The following is a 7,629-nucleotide window of genomic DNA, read 5'->3' as shown; positions in this document are numbered from 1 at the left end:
GCAGCACAGACGCAAGCAGCGGCCCCCGCGACAGCGGTGAAGACAAGCATGGCCTCCTCAGCAGCGGGTGCGCAGTGCATGGAGGCAAGCAGGAGGACTCTGGGCAGCAGCTGGCCAGGCCGCCACCATAAACCGGTGCCCCATTCACGGAGGCCCCGTCTGACTCTGAAATGAGTCGAAGTTTGTGACACACATTTCCGCCTTGGCCTTGGTGCTGTTGTGTGCCCCGGAGGTGGGGTGGCTCTGTGAGGAACAGGAAAAGATATAAGAAAAACAATAGATGGTTTAAAAAAAAGTGATGGAAAATTTTGAATCCAGAGTTAAATTCACAGAAGATTTGCAGAAAATGAGTGATGCTGCAGGGGATATTGTTGAAATTAAATGTGACTTTGAGTTTAAAGCCAAACAACAAATTGCTCAAAAACCTCATTCCAAACAAAAACTTCAAATATTTTTGAAGCAAATTTTACAAATGAAGTAAAATCTGAGGATTTGCTTGCTGATAAGAAACTGTGGGCTCAACTTGAAGAACTAGAGAGGCAAGAGGAATTGCTGGGTGAATTTGATAGTAAGCCGGATACTGTGACTGCAAATAGAGAAGACACAGCCTCTTCTGAAGTGGAGAAGGAAGATCAAAACAAAAATGTGAATGTGATACATGAAGAAACAAACTCCCTTACCCCCAGTAGTTATCATTAGGATGTTACACATTCAGAACAATCCAATGGACAAGAGTCAGTTGAACTTTTCAGTAAATGGTTCAAGTTTTTGTCAGAGTAATGAAGAAGATGATGAAGACAACAGTCATGATGGTGATAATGAAAATGACCATAATGCTTCAAGGATTGGAGATAATTCTGTACCAAAAAATATATTTTCCTTATATTGTTGAACCTAAGAGGGTTTGAATAAATACTGGAAAAAATACCACTTTAAATTCAGTGAAAAGAAAGAAGAAGTCAAACTTAAAGAACAACTCTGGAAGAGTGGTCATTATGCTCAAGAGCTGCCTACAATCAGGACTCCTGCTGACATTTACAGAGTCTTTCTTGATGTTGTGAATGGAGAATATGTTCCTTGTAAATCTATTATGAAGTCTCAAAGCAGAGAAAGTAGTGTTTATAGTGATATCAGTGAAAGTAGTGATGCTGCATTTGTTGATAGGAGGGAGTTTTGAGGAGTATTAGCTGTGAAGGAGTCAATTGCAGTGACACCAGTGAAAGCATTTTAGAAGAAGAACCACAACAAGAAAATCATCAAGATAAACTGCTGAGAGGCATAGCCTAGTCAGAATGACGCATGGCATTTTTGCCAGAATGGAGGGGTTGAGAGGTGATGCCAGCAAGCCATTGAGATGAAGATGGTTTATGTTAAGCTGTGTATTCAATTGTATATTAGACCCCTGCTGTCAGCCTCAGGGTCTGGGGCTGCTTTGGAGTTCTCCCGGGATTCCTGGGGAGTTCTCATTGGTTGGGTAGTGCTGGAGGAGGGATTTCCAATTGGTGAGTAGTGTGTCCCTGGGGAAGGCCGCATGGGTGGTGTTTTGGAGAGTTTGGAAATAAAGTTTGTTCCTGCTTGAGTGGCTCATTTGTGCCAAGCCAGACTGCGGCAATAAACTTTTGCCATTATCAGGAGCACCTGAGGCTTTTTCTGGAACTGTAATAGAAAAAGAATTTTTATCCTCTTTAACACTACACCCAGTCATTGCTCATCCTGTACTACTAACCATTCTGGAACAAAAAGAATTTCTGTCAGAAGTATCAGAAGAAACTGCCAAAAGGGTTTCAAAGTTCAAAGCTGCCATATTTCAATAGAAAAACTAGGAAATGGGAGTTTACATCCTAAAACCTAGTTGTGAATTTTTAGAATGTATAAGCAAAATATGTTACATGTAATTTGAAATAAGGTGTTTTGAATTAGTTTGGTAGCAAGCTGTCTTATTCTTATCAGTGATATTACAAAAATCAAAGTAAATGTTGGAATACAGTAATATTCAGCTTGTATTGTTAATTCTCTTACTACTAAGTTGGCCTTACAATTTTGATTTTTTTTTCAAAGAACACAGTTTGTACCCATTGCTTTTGTGTTTTAAACTAAATACAAGCAGTTTTGCACCAGCTATGATATTGTGTGTACCATATGGACCATTTAAAAGAATATTTTAAGATATCAAATGCTTCAACAATTATATTACTTGCTTTTGCATTTTAAAGGCACTTTAAAAAAATCTACTTTCCTCATAGGTTTTGTAAGCTAGGTGGCATTTTAAAAGAAAGAAAGAAAAAACAAACAAACAAATACATCAAAACCTCTTTCCTTTGAATGTCATACTGTAATCTTTCAGACAGAAAGCTACACGTACCCCTTGGGAAAGTTTCTTTGACTGGAAGAATGATATTTTGTAAAGCATTTCTTTTCAATTAAAAATTTTATGAAACTTTGTAAAATGTTGCAAACTTTATAATTTAGAACTGAATATGGAAATGTCTTTGATTCATATGTGTATATACCACACAACAGATTCTTGAATTCTTGCAATTCCATAGGAAATACTTCTCCCTCTTCTATATAATTTTCACTGAGATTACCTTTGGGAGAAAAGAAAAGTTTGTTTAGATGTTTTAAAAAAATGAATGAATTAATTTTTCAAATAAAATTTTTCTTAGGTTTTAATCTTTCCAACATTTTCATTCTTTAGGCCTTCTTTATGACTACTAAATAACCATATAACATAGTTACTTTGTTACATTGTAGTAAAATTTCTTAAAGAGAAATTTAGTCTAACATTGAAAATTATACTGCAAGTGTTAATAATTAGCTTGATGTATGCTAAAATGTAGCTTTTAAGAAGCATTCTGCATTAGTAATAAAACAAGCCATCAATGCCAGTTCACCTTCTATTCATGGCTAAATATTTAAAGGTTATTTATAGCTTCTTTAATGAATTCTTGCTTAACCAAGGTGAAATCATGTCCTAGAAAAGTAGAAGCTATTTGTAACTAGAACAGCACAACTGTAAAAAGTTTTATGAATAAATATTTTAATGATAAAGGGGTTAGCTTGAATCCCAAGTAATTAAAGGATAAATTAGAAAAGAGAACTGATTTTGAAAGATCACCTAAAAATGTAGAAAATTTGTCCTATATTCAGTTCTGATCAGCTGTATGTTTTGTAGATAAAAACAGTTTTTGTTTCAGTTAACCCTGCTCCTAAACCAAATAGTGCAAACCACTCACAAAGGAGCTCTCCCTTTCCTTCCCAATTGCTTTTTAAGTGATCCCCACTCCCAAAGCCAAACCTGTTTGGTCTTATAGCATCCAGTCTGAATTTTTTGTCTTCATTTGCCACATATTTAGTGTATAGAAATGCAGAAGCTGTAGTCCATTTGTGGTTCACCCTATTCTACAGAACCCAGAATGAGAAAGCAAGCTGAGTAAAAAGCGATTACTCATTCTATTTTCCTATCTCCATATTTTTTTACTTTAAAATTCCATGACAGCAATAGTATAAAGTAAGTAGCATTAAAAAAACAATGCATGTCTAAGTGACTAACAGTGGTATACCAGATGCCTTGAGTAACTTTGGTGCCTGAAACAGCTTAGTGAAAGACAAAAGCAGAGCTGAAGTGTACAAAAACAAACATGAAATAGAAAGTGCAGATTGGTACTACCAAGCCCCGCCTGTTCCATTGCAGTTACATGGCAGAAAAAAAGACTGAGCTCAGAAAAAGAAAAACTCAGAGCCACAAGTTTGTGGTATGTTTTTAAGTACTTAGCAGAACTAGTTATAGGACATCATTTTCATGCCTAACCTCCTTGCCACTGACTCATGCACAAAATCCTACCCCCATGTTGGACCTCAAATTACTGGCAATCTAATATGAAACTACCAGATTGGTGATGTTGTAAGGCACAGCTGAGTTAACCCATCACGTCATATAAAAGTGCATTAGTATTCATAAGCTGCAAATTAAATTGCTCTAAAAATAAGCTATCATTTTTAACACTTCCCAAAATGCCTGAGAAGGAAGGGGAGTGGGGTTTATTGCAGAGAGATGGAAGTGGGTTGGGTGGGGGGAGTGTAATAAAAAAGTGTGTAGAGGGAAATTAGTGTTTTCATAAAATCATGTACAAAAGAAACAGAAAGGCCTACAAAGAAACACTGCTCTTAGGGAATTATTTCCCACTCTCAGGTACTATGGAAGGACTAACTTCAAGGTCCTTAGACAAGTGACCAAATCTAAACAATAATGCTTTTACAAAGGAAGTACTTTCTGGGAAGACAGCTAAATCTTTTACAGAAGAACATGAGAAAGCTTCAGAAACTAGGATCCTTAAGGTGTGAAGCAGGAGCCCCTCCCCTCCCAACTGCAGCCCTGGGCCTGCCCCACTTTGAGAAGTCCTGTGAAACAGTTTTGCAGATGTGGATTGGTTTTGCTGGAACCAAGCATTAACAAGTGTCCCTAGAGTGCTGGAGGTTGGGGGACACCTCCTAGCTGAAATAGCAATGCACATGGAGAGGTGAACAGTGCTTTTCCTCTGGGAAATTCTCAGGGTGGCAATACTATTACAGAGCTTCTAAAGGCTGAGAAGTTAGGCTAAAGAAGGGCATAAGGGTGGGGGTGGGAGGGTTGTTAGGGGATAGAGCTGTAGCACAAGGACCAAAGTTCCAGGACAGAGACATAAATATGCTGCACCACAGAGCATGCCTGGCAGGCAAAGGCAGGTCTCAAAATCTCCACTAACACCACAGCACCTTAGCTTTGGGCAACCTCTTAAGCCTGAGCACATGAGCTTTGTCCCTCTTGGACCTTCTAAAAGTTCTGTTTCCCTCTTGCTGCAGAAGTGGTAGCCTTAAAGGGTACTCAGCCTCCACACCCACTGCCTCCCTCCCCGCCCACCCACACCTTGGTTTCCTCCTGGGCTCCCGAGTGGCAGCCTCCTCAGAGTGTGCCATCCCAGGTAAGATGCATTTGCAAAGTTCAGAGGCTGGGAGCGGGCAGCAACTTTCTGCCCAGCCAAGTGGGTCCAGGGTACCAGCGCGGCCCCTGGCTGAGCTTGGGGTGTCAGGGTAGTGGAAGAGTTCCATGATCTACTTCCAGAGCATCCAGGGCCTGTGCTGCCACTACAGGACGGCAGGTCCTGCCTCCTCCTCCCCACACAGTTCCAGACACAAACATAGGGCCTAGGTCTTTCCCCATCCTGAACCCAGTAGGGGACTCTCCACAATCCTGGCTGCAGAAAGGCGCTCTTCCGGGAAAGGCGCACCCAGTCTCCTTGCCCTAATGGCTCCCACCATGCAGCCCGCCTGCCTGGCCACCCTTGGTTGCTGCCCCACAACCTGTGCTCCTCCAGAGGCTTCAGACAGAGAGGCAGGGAAGTGAACACCTGGGAGCCTACTCCCCAAGTCACCTGCATTTGCATTTCTTACAAAATGTACTGCAAGTTTCCCTGTTGGAGCCCTTTAGAATCCCAGCGCATGATCACCAGGAGATTTAAAGTGGGACTCTACTCCGCTTATCCCCTGTGGGACCCAGACGCAGGGTTTGACAATGATTTCTAAAGGAGATTTAAATGATATATTATAGAGGGCCTGGGCTTATCTTCTCTGCCTGGGGTTCCCTTCAGGCATAAGCCCTGCTCAAGTATTCCCAGTGGTAGGATGTGTCAGAAGCAGAGAGAGGGACTGAGTTATAATACTTGGGCACCAAGAGCTACACAGGGGAGGAAGGGTGGGACTGATGGACCTGCGAGGGAGGGGGCCTCTCTTACATTGGTAAAGGTGATCCCGGTGGCGACTATTGTGCGAGCTAATCAGAAAATGTAGCGCAATGTCCCTGAACCTGCAGCATAAATACAGGAGAGCTTGCCGCTTTAGCTCCTGCCAACCTTGGACACAACCTTAAACCATAGCCCTTCAATATTTGACCAAGCATAGGCGACCAAATACATTTGAGAAAAAAGAAGTTTCCTCTGCCCTCCTTGTGATGGATTGTGTCACAGCTGATAATGGTCTTTGGTTCACAGATGTGGTTCCAGCTGCTACTTGTTTATACTTGCAGTACCTCTATATGCATCACTGTCCTGATTCCTTGTATGTATCCCTGCCTTCCTGCAGTGCAGAACTGCAGATATAGCTCAATTAGCAACAGACAGGTTATTATGAGAAAAAACATAACATAATGCATATTTTGTTTACAAGTTGGGTTCTTGTTTTTATTAAGACTCTTTCCACTAAGACACTGCAGCATATGCATTCCTCTGCTGAAAATTTTCCAAAGAATCCACATTGATTTGGGAGAAAAGCAGTCCAGCAGCTTATACACCCTGAGAAAACAGATCCTTGTGGTTTAATAATAATAATTTGAAATCATTTCTCCTGAAGAGGCACACTGGTTTATACCTTAGGAAAAATGATAATATTCCAGATCTTCTCCCAGTTTTGTTTTTCCCTCATGTGGTATATTTCTTTGAGACTTCTAAGTGATTGTTTTTTCTATGCCAGGGTGAATTATTTATCCCCAGTTAATCACCACTGGATTATTAACAAAATGTTGGGGTGGGGAGAATCCTTTTTCAGTATGAAGCCAAACAAAAAGGCAAAGAAATCCCAACTAAGAACAACACTAATCAGAGAGAGCAGTAATACACAAAAGGTACCCAAAGGGAAAACCATAGCCTTTAACTTGAACATTATGAGTATGGGTGGATCTACAGAAAGCAAAGGATTCATCTTACTGAGAGAAGATTGCCATTGTGTAGCCTCTAGGAGAGGTGGGGTGGGGGAGTGAAGAAAAGGAAGAAAGGGAAAGGAAAAAGAAAAAAAGTAACCACCACACACACTAACACATCAATATCACCTCCAGGACTGAGTCTGACAGCTAAAGGCAGAGTCTCCCTTCTCCCATGACGTGTGTGTGTGTGTGTGTGTGTGTGTGTGTGTGTGTGTGTGTATGTGTGTGTATACAATCAATCAACAGTGCTCAGTGGGATCGGATTGAACCTTCAGTTCTCAATCACTAGAGAGAAAAGATGCAAATATAGGTGCCCTCTCCCCCGGTCAGTCTCTTAGTAGGTAGAGAGCTCCATAAATACTCTTCCTTTTTCCACTCACTCTTCCAGTTTCCATCCACCATGAGCTTGAGGAAAATCTCCCCTGTGTATTCCTCCTCCAGCCTTGGAAGGCATGAGATGGAGGAGAAGGAGTTGAAGACAGGCTTTCCACTATGTAGCCACATGCTCTCAGACCCATCAACAGTTAGGCACTTCAACCAGTCCCAGGAGGGCACTGTCATTGCAGTCTCAGCCTGGGCTCTCCTGAAGGCTTCCCACCAGCCAGCCTTGGTCCCAGCCCCAGCCTCAGCCCATTCATGACCCTCTCCCTATTCTTCCAGCCTCCAGTGGGCCTGCTGCTTGTTATTGAAGCCAGTCTAACAGCTTTCTGTTAAAGGTGGATTCAGAAAAAGAAGGTCAACAATTATAATGAGTAAACCTTAGAAAATGCATGGTGTGGGGAAGACAGTTTTATAATTTTCCACACTGCCAAATTACCTCCACTTTTTCATTTTCAAAAAGAGTGTGTAATGAACTCCCATTTTTACCCCCAAAACAGATTGCAGAATCACATCAG

At 41.4% G+C, this 7,629-nt stretch overlaps 1 pseudogene; it reads left to right on the top strand.

The window, feature by feature from the left end:
* Window positions 1-264: 264 nt before the first annotated feature.
* On the top strand, window positions 265-1,814 carry LOC144251819 (unconventional prefoldin RPB5 interactor 1 pseudogene; annotated as a pseudogene).
* Window positions 1,815-7,629: the final 5,815 nt, after the last annotated feature.

The sequence above is a fragment of the Urocitellus parryii genome, unplaced genomic scaffold (genome assembly GCF_045843805.1).
Source record: "Urocitellus parryii isolate mUroPar1 unplaced genomic scaffold, mUroPar1.hap1 Scaffold_232, whole genome shotgun sequence".
In the NCBI taxonomy this organism is placed as follows: domain Eukaryota; kingdom Metazoa; phylum Chordata; class Mammalia; order Rodentia; family Sciuridae; genus Urocitellus; species Urocitellus parryii.
The sequence above is the reverse complement of the archived record's forward strand: the minus strand, read 5'-3'. Positions and strand labels throughout refer to the sequence as shown.